The 13,517-nt window shown below is 37.4% G+C and overlaps 1 protein-coding gene across 2 annotated transcripts in view; it reads left to right on the top strand.

Moving 5' to 3' along the window:
* Window positions 1-13,517, top strand: part of LOC103150098 (alpha-1,6-mannosylglycoprotein 6-beta-N-acetylglucosaminyltransferase B-like) — a 143,081-nt gene that overhangs the window by 90,399 nt on the left and 39,165 nt on the right. The gene's annotated exons all lie outside the window — the stretch shown is intronic.

The following is a 13,517-nucleotide window of genomic DNA, read 5'->3' as shown; positions in this document are numbered from 1 at the left end:
ATAATATTTTAAACACTGCAGAGGACCTGCTGCTTGTCACTCATACATTTAGAAAATCAACTATTAAAAATAATGTGGTCATACAAGAGGCTCACTGTTACAATGCCAAATCTCTCTCTAATAAAAACACTAGTAGTTGCTTTTGTGAGTACGCTGCATGTCGTCAGTCCTGAATGTGAAAGAACTCTGCAATCTAATTAGGCCTCATTTCCACTTAGCCCAAAGATTAGGCTATAGGATGCTGAAGTCCTGTTGATTTGTCTCTATATTGAGCTCATATTGATGATGGGACTGCGTTGCTTGGTCTTTTTATCTTGTGTCAGCATCCCTATATGTTTCTGCTGACTGATACAGCAGTAGATCCACCACAGAGACAAGCAGATGGATCTACATCTGCCAACCTGGAGAAAAAAAAAATCCTCCACGCTTGCTCTGTCTAGTTTGTGCAATCTACTTTATGGTCTTAACTGAGAATAAAACTCACAGGATGTCATCTTGAATGGAGACGGCTCATTAATGTTTTAATATGGGTCTATAGTGTTCAAAGAACCGAATCATGCTGCTCAAAGTCCAACATCAACTCTAATTTAGGATAAGTTAACGCCAGTTATTTTGTTCTTGTCTTGTATTCTGTGCAAACCGTGGAAGCTGTTTTATTGATCTGTTGTTCATCAAAACCCTTAAAGCAACAGCAGGACTGTAATTCCTCTCACAGGGACCTTGACACCAACATGTTACTGATAATAATGTAAAAACTCGGTTCACTTATTGCATCACTGATCAAATCAATTAAGGGAAACCAATGATGCTTGAAAGACAATTTACAGTGTTTCACTAGTGGGAACATCCCATATTTTCAGTGTTTTATTAATGTGTAATTGCAGAGTCGAGCACTTTTTCACGGGTGGAGACCAACACCAGTTTGAAAAGCATGAGAATAGATTGTTTATTTTCTGCTACCACTGTGGGATGATTTGGGAAGTAAAGCAATTAACAACAATTAAAGTATTTATGCCATATGCAAAATAAAGATGTCTTTTCTATGTTGTTACTGTTCTTTATTTAATTCAGCAGCAAAGTATGTAAAAGCCGTTACAAATTCATTCAGCCTCTCAGTCCAAACAGCGAATTCTCCCAGCAGCTGAACCGTCTGAGAAACAGTAGACTGAGTTTCTTTCTGAGTTTTTTTTTTTTTTTTTGCCTTGATCCAACATATCGTAATACCTTCTGAAAAACTTAACTCCATTAGCATAATGACAGGAAAAATGTTGGCTATTAAAACATTAAAAAGACATTAAAAGGACCCAAACAGGTTCTGGCCTCCCCAGACGGGTAAGAATAGACAAGGTTACATTAAGACAGCTGGGAGATTCACTACACACTTCTTTTTATTGTTCTGGTCAATTCAGTTCAGGTTATTTATGTAGCACCAATCCATAGCTAATGTCATTACATATACATTATATAAAAAATAACTAAGTTAACAGTGGCTGGCTTTTTGAAAGGACCTTTATTTATTTTTTCCTTATTGAAGCTAAAGTACCTTGTAAAAGATTAAAAACTTAAAACTTATTAAAATCTGCAGAAGTGAACTACATCAATGTTCCACATGAAGATGGTACAACCTGCAAACATTGTTCCAGAGTATTTTTACACAATCCTTTCCTGCAGTGATAACTTGCGTCCTCTTGCACAGGTGCACACTGCGGCTGGCGTTTGGAGGTCATTTCTGTGGTGTGTTCAAGTGCAATTTATTTTCCTGGATGTTGGCGACATGAGGACACACAGCAGAGGGTCTTGTCATCCCTGCTGGTTCTTGACGTCAGCTTGGTGTATAAGAGGCCTTATGTTCTCTTTCCGCTGCTGCACAGACTAATATATGTACGCTTTGGCAAATAAATTAGTTTATGTATTTCTCATCTTCCCTACACAGAGTGTGCGTGTGTGGATTGCTATGTGCAAGCATGCGTTTCTGGTTGCCGACTAGTGATTTAGCCTGCTTTTCTGACTACCTTTGAGAGTTGTTATTGGGTACACAGCGCAGCTGTAATTGGCCGCTGTGGGGATGATTAGGCCTCAACTTTTGTTTTATAGTTACCGGTCAGCACTGAGAACAGGTGGCTAGACATTAGTCACTGTGTTGACCAAAAAGTCCCATAGAGACTTAAGCTTCTTAGCAATTGAAAGGGACTTTTCTTCAATAGAACTTGGATCTGAATCAACTGAATTTGTGCTAAATGAATACAAAAGTATTTATATAAGGTTTTTCATCCTAAGTGCTGTAAGTCAGTGGATCTCAATTATTTTCTGTCATGTTTCCTGCAACAACTTCAATTTTAAGTTGATGTAGTTCATTTTATTGTTTTAAGTCTTAAACAGAATGTCTACGAACTATTAGAAAGTGAAATGATAGTAATTTAAAATAATACAACATGATTAACTGTCACCTGAAAAATGTTAGTCGTGGGTAAACTGAACTTGGACGTTTTAAAAAGTGCTGCAAATTGGCTTACACTAGGATACAACCATGGGCCTGCTGTTCTGTTCAGTTTGTCTATGTTAATGTCTGTCCCTATCAAAAAACCTAATAAATAAATAAACTAATTAAGGGGTTTTAACTCAGTCTGGAACATTCAATCATGATGGCTCAGTGTGCGATTCTCAAAATGCTAAATGATTTATTGGATGATAATTTTTAGACTGAACACAATAACATTCTAAATGTTTTCACACTATAAATATTGGCTACCTGTCAACTTATTCATTTTCAAAAAAGGTAGAGAAACTTAAATAAAAAAAACTGTAATTAAATTGTATTCTATCTTATCAGAAGTGAGGAAAGGTGCATAAAACTTTGCATTCACAGTGAACCAAAAAGCTATGTAAGCATTTCCATATTTTCTGTTCTTTTCTGCCCCTGTACCTCCGACCCTTGGTTTTCTTTACACTGATGCAAACTTCTGTCTCTTTTCCTCCATCAGTTCAGTACCCTGGTTTGCCTGTACAGGCTATTTCTTCTACTGGGTTGAACAGCTTGCCTGTTGATTAGTGTGAGCACTGCTGCCACCTGGTGACTGGAGGCTTGTTGAATGTTAAAGCATGAAATGCCTCACAGGCACGCACCGCTATTTGAGGAGTACTGCTGTAAGTTTAGAATCAAGAGGGTGCAGCTTTCAACTTGCAGCTTTCACCTGCATGGTAAAGGAAATGTTTAAACAAAGACAGCACATTAATCAGCTGTGTGTCTTAAAACCTCCTGAAACTCAAATGCATGACAGCCAGATTAAGTCTGATTGTGCTAAGCTGGTTGAGATGAACCCCAAAAAACATTTATTCTGTTTCTTTCCCTTCACTATTATGTTTTACTTTTTATTGTATCACATAAAATCCCCATAAAAAGCATTATGTATGTGGTTGTATCATGAAGATTTTTTAGAAGCTCTTTTTTTTTCAAGACAACTTCTGTGTGGTTAAAAAATAAAAACAAAAAAATTAAAACTCCTATTTGAACTGCCCTGTAAAGGGATTGTGTTGTCTTGAATGTACAAGCGACAGAGAGATAAAGCAGCATCTTATTCTCAAGGGTGTCCGCATGTAGATTTATGGCCTAATATGAAAATATTCCCAGAGAATATTATTTCTGAGAAACTGGAGAAATTGAAGTTGAATAAAGTGCAGCGTCTGCACATTTCACCGAAGGCACTCTTTGAATTCAAATATGCAAATCTTTGATGTGAAGGTTCACTGATAAATGTCATCCTTTTGTCTTTTGTTGGAAAATCTTGAATTGTCCTTCATTTATGCAGAAACCCAAAAATTGTCTCCATTTACTGCCATTTACTCGCCCATACACAATACCAAATGCTTAATTCAATACAAGGCTTTGCATGTCATTATCTGTGCTGAGCATGCAGTTCTCACAATGTGGCGTACTCAGTAACTTGATAGAAAGGAAGCTGAAATTGGCACTAGTTAGATAGGTGAGGTGACTGAGATGTATTGGTGTGAAAGGAAGGAAAGGTCTGGTTCTGCCTGCTCATTACAGCCCAGAGGGACCAGCTCACCGGCGGTGGCTGCAGTCATAACAGAGGTGGGCGGTCAGCACCTTTTGTGCCTTTTCCTGTCGTTGCTGCTAAGTGACATATAGAGGGTTCAGTAATACCAGGAGATGAAAGAACCTGGCACAGGCTAAAAAGTAATTGCCTTTTGCACTGCATTGCCCGCAGCGCACACACAGCTATAAGTTGTGTCGAAGAAGTAGCCTGGAAGAAAGTCGGTGTTTTTCGACTCCTGTGTTATAGAATAAAGCAAAGTGTGTAGCTTGAAGAACTGCAAATGAACAGTAGTTTGATAAAGCATCGACACTATCGGAACCTGGTGAAATTTTGCCACAGCACAACCACAAATATTTATTTAATTTTGTTGCTCAGAAAAAATTGTGCATACTTGTAATGTAAGGTTTTCAAATCCAAAATCTAAAAACATGACCTGCATTTAGATTCAGCCCATCTGAGTCTGTACTTTGCAGAACAATTGCAGCAGCAAATCCTTTGAGGTATTCCCCTACCAACTTGAAAAACTGACATATGTGCCATCTTTTTTTTTTTTCTTTTCAAAATATCTCAAGCTTAGTTAGAATGGATAGAGAGAATCTGTGAACATCAATTTTAAAGCCGTAACATAGTTGGATTTAGGTTTAGACTCTGACTGGGTCTCATCAACTGTTTCCACCACAAATAGTGTTTGCCATGCAGCCCAAAAAGTTATTTTCTCTTTAAATCTGATCAAAGCCCCTTCTTCCACACGTCGTTCCCTTTTCATGGATTCTGACAAACTATCCATACCAATATTGCACAAAGGGAGATTCGTTGAATGCATAACAAAAATGCTTCGCTAACAGATTCTCCTACCTGAGCTGTAGATCTCTGCAGCTGCTCCAGAGTTACCCTGGGGATCTAGACTGATTACTGATTGATGGTCTATTTAAACAAACCTGTTAGAAAAGGTGGACAGCCATGTTTTGGTGGGTTGTTGCTTGGGGCGTGTTTTATTTTTTAACCCTGCTTCAAACATCTCTATGCCTCTTTTTCCAGACTTGTCACATATAAATCTTAAACTTCATGATGCTGTTTAACTAACATATTTCCAATCTTTTCTTACAGAAAAGCTGCATTTTTACTGAGGTTAAACGTATGCAGACGGACTCTATTTACAAATTATTAACCAACATCTGAAGGGATTTTATTTTTGAGTATCAATGTACAGAAAACTATGTACAAAGGCACTGTAGATTTTATTGTTAAAAAAAGATCAAGTGTCCATTGACTTAACATTTCTACACTTCTTTGTGTTAGTCTAACACATAAGCAGTCGATCATGTTCATGTACGTGCTGCTAAGTGTGTTAATAGCAGAGAAGCAACTTACCATCCCAGGAAAACTGCTTATCAGTCATTGGTGGCCATGGTAACTAGCCTGAGTATTCATGGGGAATTACCTTTAGCCTAGCAAATAACGCCAGGGAGGGTGTGAACAACACTTACACATGCTTGATTGACGGCTCCTTCTTGCTCTGATTGGTTGTTTCTGACAGAGCGGTGTACAGTATTTCTAAAAGTTACGTATTGCAGCTTTAAGGGCTGTGAAAACTTTTACAAGGTACTGTATATCACAAGAGGTAAGCAAATGTAATGAAAAATATCAGATTGACATAATTTCATGTTGGTGTCAGTTCAAAAAGTCCATGGTAGATTGACTTTTATCACGTAATCCCACACTTTGTCCTCACTGAAAGGCAAAACCAGGCTTCAATGTCCAGCATGAGGATTTGATTATTTCCTATTTCATAGTTACTATAAAAGACTGTTTTATTTTTCAAATGAAAATAACAAGCCTTTTTATTCCAGGGTCCTGGTTTTAGGCAATAGTACACTGGCGCATATGAGACATTATTGGGCAATAATGTAGCTAAATTAGTGAGTGCCCTGACAGGGATGTCAAATAGAGTTATTACACAATTAAAACATTGCTAAAAGCAGTAATACCCATATCCCACTTTTAAAACCATGTTCTGCACTATAAATACAGTGCCTCCAACTTTATTGCAGAGAAGGACCTTTATTAAAAGTCGTAACTGCTCTGTCCCATCGTCGGCTGCCTCTAAACTGTTTTCTAAAAATTATTTTTTTTAAATCATCTTCACTTCTTTTTCGTGCTCACTGAAATGCCCTTTCCTTCTTGCGCACTCTGTTTTTTCCTCATACTTGAGCCACCAAGAAACGCCATCTCAGCTGCAGGTTAAGTCTTGGTTGCTATGGAGATTAGTCTGCAGCAAAGTTGGGGTTGGAGGTGGAACAACAGAAAGATTAACTATGTACTATGAGTAACTATACACATGTCCATGTTTAATCTGTTGAAATGTCCCTTAACTCTCATTGTGTCCATTGAGGATGTTTGTTTGCCCATTATTTAAATTTTTTCTAAATATGTTTATATATGTATATATATTTTCTGATTACACATGACTATGACACAGCTGGTATCACTGTTGCCTACAAAAAGGCGTTTCTAGGATTGAATCCTCTGGTACTCTGTCTTCCTCCCACAGTCCAAAAACACGACTGTTTGGTTAACTGGTGTCTTTAAATTTCCCTTAGTTGTGAGTTTGTGTGGTTGACCCAGGGATGAACAGGTGACCTGTCCGGAGAGGAGCCCGCCTCCCACTTAATGATCGCTGGAGATGGACACCAGCTCCCAGAGTCACTTGCACCCCACAGATTCAGACACACATTGTGAACATTAGCATTTGCTTTTTAGCCTCTTTGCTCCCTCATTTTCGTTAATCTGACTCAATCCCTGCACAAAAAGACGACCTCAGGTCAACTCCGATCTTTACACAGGCTAACTATGAGCTGCTCTGTTTTGCCCCCACACAGAAAAGAAAATCCCATGCTGTAGTAAATGTAATTATCAGTAATGAAACAAGTTCTACTTGCTTTATTTCTGTGTCTCATTTAAACAGCTACTGCAGTACTTCCTTTACTGTTTCTGTCCCCATTTCGAGAACTTTAATGTTCCTCTTTTCTGTTTGCTTCGTGGTGCATTTCAGCAGTTTTATTCATTACAAAGGATATAACTGAGTCAAAGTATGACCACAGTGTAAATGTGAAGGAGACGCGTTTTTCCATTGAAACTTTCACTTATGGGACAGGTTGATATTAGGTATTATAACCGTTAATAGAAACTGTGTTACAGTGAAATTAATGGAGAGTGTTTGTGTGGATTTATCACTTTGTTCCCTTATTATAGTAGAGCCAGAAAATGGGCTTTATGCTTACACCATTTTGTCTAGCTTAAGCTCTTACAGACCCTTTCTCTGCCAGTATTCTTTTCTATGCTTCTTTCTGTCTTTTTTTTTTCTTTCCAACCTTTCTTTTGCTTTTTTTTCCTCTTTCTACTTTGTCTGTTTTTTTTTTGTTTTGTTTTTTTTAGCTCTGTCTCCCTGCAGCTGTTACCCTGTAAACTCCAATCAATGTGCTTGTTAGCCGCTTCCCAGATTTTTTGGGCATTACATCATTCCTGCTGTTGCTTCTCCCTCTGCACAGACACACATCACAGTGAAGCGCGCAATTGATAATGATTTCCCATACTCTTTGTCTGAATTTAAAAGCGTGGAAGGAGAATAACATTACTTTAACTTTTGTAAATGTAACTTTTGAAAGTGGAGAGAGTTTTACGAAGGGGAATCCTGCTTCAAATGTAATGACCTGAACTTAATCTGCAGGAACAACACTAGAACAATGACTGGACAACTATTTAGGTCTGATGTCTAAAGGATTTCTCAACAAAGAACAAAATGTGCTTTCTCTCTTTGAAGAAGAGCAGTAATCCAAGTTTTACACAACTACTGCACATTGAATTCATATACCTAGATTGTTTAGCCATTTTTCTAGTTTACGAGTGTTGCACGGAGCGCAATTGTCTTTGCAAGTTGTCTTACGACAAGTCATAAAATCTGCAGTAAAATGTAAAGAAAGGTATATTGCATTGAACAAGTAAACCTCGCACAAAAATATAATAATTCTGACTGGATGATTGTTTCTTTGTTGCAGTAGCAATAAAATCTGTCCCACAAAAAATGTGCCATATTTGTAAGTAAAATACATTTGTAAGTTGAACATCAGAGCATCCTCATCAAATCTAAGGAGTTGTTACGGAAAACACATTTTAGCGGTCCAGCAAAATAAAATCCAAGGCTTCTGCAGAAAAAAAGTTTTGAATGCAGTCCAAAGAAAAAGTTGATGTTCTTCATATCAAGGAAACAAAGATACAGATTATAGATCAAACTAAAGGTGTTGGGGGGGAGGGATTGAGTTTAGTAGATTAGTCAGGGACTCTTTACTCAAGTTTGTTTTTGAGTAAAAGTCACTGAATATTTGTGGTTCTATTCTATTAAATTAAAGTCAAAGCAAAAAACATAGTCAATAAATTACATACTATCACTTGCACCAAAATTTTGCATTTATTTCCAGTAAAATGTCCTAAAAAAAAAACCCTGCAAAATGTTGTTAATCTGTATCAACCGTCTGACATAAATTATGTTGCGATGTTGACAATGTTTTTTGCATTTTTTGTCACCGGCCAAATTCATACCAAACTTTATTTCTGGCCAGAGCCACATAAAATCCTTGTAAGGGCTGCAGGGAGTCCTGGGGTCCCACTTTGGACACATCTGATCTGGACATCCCTCATTTAAGCACTCAGTCAGCGGCTCCTGTTATGGTTCAGAGTCGGTTGCTTTCCTAGAGTTCAGAACGTGAAATAAACTTCATAAAAATACAAAATTTCATAACACTACTATTACTTCAAAGCAAGCCTTTTGGCTTGTTGCCATGGCAACGAATCTAGAGTCTGCACAGCGCGAGCCTCTAGGAGCAACAAATACCTACTGGAGACCTTGAACATTTAAAACTTATAGAACGTTTATTAATATGGTAATAAGCAGATTAGTTGAAAAAAGCAGTTGGAGCCGCAGAAACGTGGAGATGAAGGCAGTTTCCATCTCTGTGTTTGCGCCGCCTCAGTCCTGGGAACAGATGAAAGGCTAAGTGCAGTCTCACTCCGTTGGCTGCAAGGTCAGACATGTTGGCTCTGTTTAAAATGAAGTGTAGAAAACGAAGATGCTTGATGGACGGTGGAGAAAAATCTGTCAAAGAAGATCGCTTTGTCGCTTAGGTCTGTTTATGCATTTCATTCTCCACAATGAAGGATCCAAGCTCCTCAAACGTGTGTATGAATGCTGAATAAAGCTGATATATCAGACCTTGTTGGGCCTTTATTTCAGAAGATATTGGACAGGGAAGTAGTTTAATGTAACACAACTCCTCCTAAAGTACACTCTCCATCTTTTTATTATTCCACTCACTAAAAACAATAGGCGTTTCTGTGGGTAGTCATGTTGGAAAAGATTACTAAAGATATTTTATGGGCTCCAATCTTTAATCCTTAATATGATAACAACTAGATTAGTTGAAAAAATAAGTCATGTTAAACCTTGTTTTATAAGGGAATGAATCCACTGGCTTCACCTTCTTTACATTTTTGTCATCACAGACTTCAACTTTTAATTGTATGACAGACTACCACAAAATAGTTCAGAAATATGAAACGGAAGGAGAAACAAACCGTACTCCTTTTTAAATGAAAAATTAGAAGTATTCATGCTTGGGTTGAGTCCAGTTTACTCTGATACACTTGAGCAAAACCAGGGCAGCCAATTTCATTCAATAGGTTTGTCACTGTAGCGTGAGAAATGTTCAGTGGTCATGATTACTTATCCAATACGCTGTACATTAAATGTCTTGAGCATATTTGATGTCTGGATGTGTCTATTTTAATCTACTGATATGGTAGTTCAGAGAAATTTGAGACAATATATATAAAATTCAAAATTTGACAGTTTTTGTGTCTTTAGCCACATACTTTAGTTGGATTAAGTTACTCTTTTCACAGAAAGCAATATATTTTGGACATGGGCAGAAGTCCTCTGATGCAGTTTAGCCAAAATTGTTTCAGTCATTCTTAAAGTTGCCATTTGCTTTATTTAATACACTTAAATATGACTTTGCAAACTGCAAAGTTAAACATAAGTGTTTCAGACCTTTGTAGTCTGGTGTTCTGAGATTTAATTATGAAGTACCTTTATATGGTAGAGTAACTCTCTGAGAGATGCCACAATGACACCAGTGCAGTGAGGTGCAGCTGAACAAATTAAATCTTTGACGGAGTAAGAGAAATAATGAACGCAGGACTAAAGTATTATTATTAAATGATTTTTAATAGGCTTTCAATGCAGCGGTGCATGACTGAGTGGCACGTGAGCATGGAGCACCTCCAACGCAAACAGTCATATTTTTTAATGTGGGGAAATGTGCAATCATACAAAAACATAAAGACAAAGCAGGTTACATGGTCAGACAAGCTACATCTCTGCGCAGGTCAACAGCACCATCGCAGAGTAAAATCAATTCTGTTTGCAGAATGTTTGGGGAAAATATATTGTCTGAGACAAGTGCAGCTAAAATGAATGCAGGAACTTCTTATTTTTCACGTTTTGAACAAGCTTGACGATCCCAATGTATTAAAGCTCTTCTTGTTCATACATTATCCTCAAATGAGCAGCTGAAGGAGCCGAGACAAGCACACTTCAGAAGAATCCTTTGGAGATGTAGAGCTGTAACATGAGAGTCAAATAAAACATGCATGAGGACGCCATCGGTTTCTCTATTTCATAAACGCTTCAAAAGTTTTTATTGTCAAAGCCAGAATTAATCTAATGTCAGCAGCCTGACATTTCTGTGCATTGTGCAGAAGAAAACTGGGCCATTTTACGGCACTCAGCCTTGAAATTAGCCTCAGTAAAACAGTGCTGATTTCTCTAAATCTAAATAGATTTGCCTCTTTCCTCGCTTTTGCCTGTATTTGTAATTTCTTTACTTTGTTCCTCTTATTGCTTTTTGCATATTTGATGTTTTGCAGCAAAGTCTGTGAAATAAGTGATATCAAGGACAGAAATTAAGCCATAAAACACTTTGACAGCTCATGTTATCTCTATCGTCAGTTAAAAAAAAAAAAAAAGTCGATACAGCTCGTTCCCAGACAGACAGACATTGTGTTTCTGCTCCATCTGTGAGAGATTCAATAACATCTTTATCCTGCAGAGACCAGGAAAGAGGTCCAAACACTGAATCACCTTCCTCGATTCTAGCCTAAATACGAGATATCAACTGCAGATACAGATGGACATTAAGACAAAGTTTGGTTTTATAACATGTTTTCTCACAGATTACTGTTCATTATCCAAAAAAATGAATGATCAATATGGCACAACTTCTTACCAACTCTGCTTAACAACATGGTTGTTAACCTAAACTCTCTGTCAGAGCATTAATCAGAGAAGCACATGTTCACTTAGCTCAGGTAGCATAACAACGTAGCATGACAACAAGGAGTCGTTCACTCAACCAAGCTGTCATACATGGAAAAGTGCAAAGAAAACTATAATGGCTTAAATCACATTATGAACCTAAACCTAATCTGTAACTAAAAACAAAAATTTATGTTTCCAGACATTTTCATCTTTTATCTGACTGAACTATGAACTACTAAATGAATTGGGCAAAAATATAAGTATAAACGTCTAAAGCCAGTATCATAAAAGACATGCAGCTTAGATCTACAATGTGACTCCAGAACCATTGGTTTTATAACTCTAGCTTGAGATTCCCAGAACTTCCTTTAAAACGCTCATTAAAGAAAAGAAATCTTAGGTTTTATCAAGTCAGTTATCGAAAGTTTTCTATTTCCTTGTAATGTGTTAAAAAAAATTATGAATACTTTATACTTGTTCTTTAGGGGTTATCTGATGTCACAATATATATATTTTTTTACCTGCAAGAGTCGTCTACAGTAGAAGGAGGGACCGGGTCGGTTGGCATGCTTTTTTTTTGTCTGCCGGCCATATTGGATTTAACAAAAATAGTTTATTGTATCAGCAGCTGATGGACAGTAGTTGATAGTGTATTTTATGGTGCATTAGTGTCCACTTAAGTGGTCTGTGTGCATTTATAACATAAAAATCCACAAGAAGCACAAGAAAATGGCTTTTAGATGGCTGTCCACTGTAGTGACCACTATGCATGAAAGGCTAAGTTAACGCAGCACTGAGAGCATTTAGCCTAGCAACAAGTCTAGCTTCAACCAAAAGGATCTCACAAAGCAGACACAATAAGCAATTCACACTCGCCTTGGCGATAAATACCCAACATGCTCAGCCACTTTGTTCACTAAAATGTGTATGTGCTTCTCTTTTGGCTGGAGTTTGTCTCAAAGATGGGGAGAAACACACTTTTTTAAATTGAGCCCATACTGAGCTACACTGCTTGACTGGAGACAGCTGTGAGATTTGCAGGCAGCATTTCAAATCCAAACTATACCTGTCAAGTTGTCAAACACTCACTATTAATATTATTAGTATAGATGAGGAAGTGCAAGCAGAGCCTCATAGACTCTAAATGAAAAATGCATAGATTTTGGATTTTATATGCATGAATTTTTCTGCTGGTTCCTGCCAATTTATTCTCCTGAGCGCCACTATATATTGGATCTCAGTCATCATCACAGTTCATATATTATATTCAATTGACAGAGCTCTTAAATGCCCACATGAATCAGTGAGTGAAATGCAAAAGCTGACAGTTCTGGGGACTGTCAGCGTTGGTGTCTGAAAAATGTAGATTAATCATAAGGACTAATCATTAAGGATTAATCATTAATCTTGCTGCGATTTTCACCAGAAGCATCACAATTTGATATTTTCCTGATATTGTATTATCCAAGTATCCCCCCACATAAAACAGTTTTACCTGCATCTGCTCGTACTACAAATAGTGTTTCTTTGTTCAGAGGGTGTCCAACTTTGGTACAAATGGGGCTGGGCAATATGAAAAACGTGTCATGATAGAAGCCTTTCATATCAGTCAATATCAATAATTATTGATTCGTTTTCTGTTTTAAATATCTGAAATGCTGCCAAAGTGGTGACATGACCTTTACTGTTTTATCCACAGTTGTCACTCCATACCATTGTTTTTTTATTATTATTGTTGTTTTTAAGGAGTTATGAGGCACAGTAGTGAAACTTTAAACTGCTGCTGTGCAAGTTACTCAACAGATTGTTGCTAGGTAACCAAAGAGTGATTGAGTTGCTAGGTAACCAAAGAGTGACTGAGTTGCTAGGTAACCAAAGAGTGACTGAGTTTATTGATGCCACTGACCTTCCTTAGTTGGCCTTGAGTGGTTGAGCGGTTAATGCCCTTCTTTTGCCTACATCCCCCACAATGCTGTGCGGCTCTGGATTGGAGTTCGTTGAAATTATTGAACATTCTATCAGACGTATTATCTATTAATATTGATCATGTGTCTGTAGCAAAATATATTATTGATTTATTGTCCAGCAAT

This window comes from Poecilia formosa, unplaced genomic scaffold, assembly GCF_000485575.1.
Source record: "Poecilia formosa unplaced genomic scaffold, Poecilia_formosa-5.1.2 Scaffold242, whole genome shotgun sequence".
NCBI lineage: Eukaryota > Metazoa > Chordata > Actinopteri > Cyprinodontiformes > Poeciliidae > Poecilia > Poecilia formosa.
The sequence above is the reverse complement of the archived record's forward strand: the minus strand, read 5'-3'. Positions and strand labels throughout refer to the sequence as shown.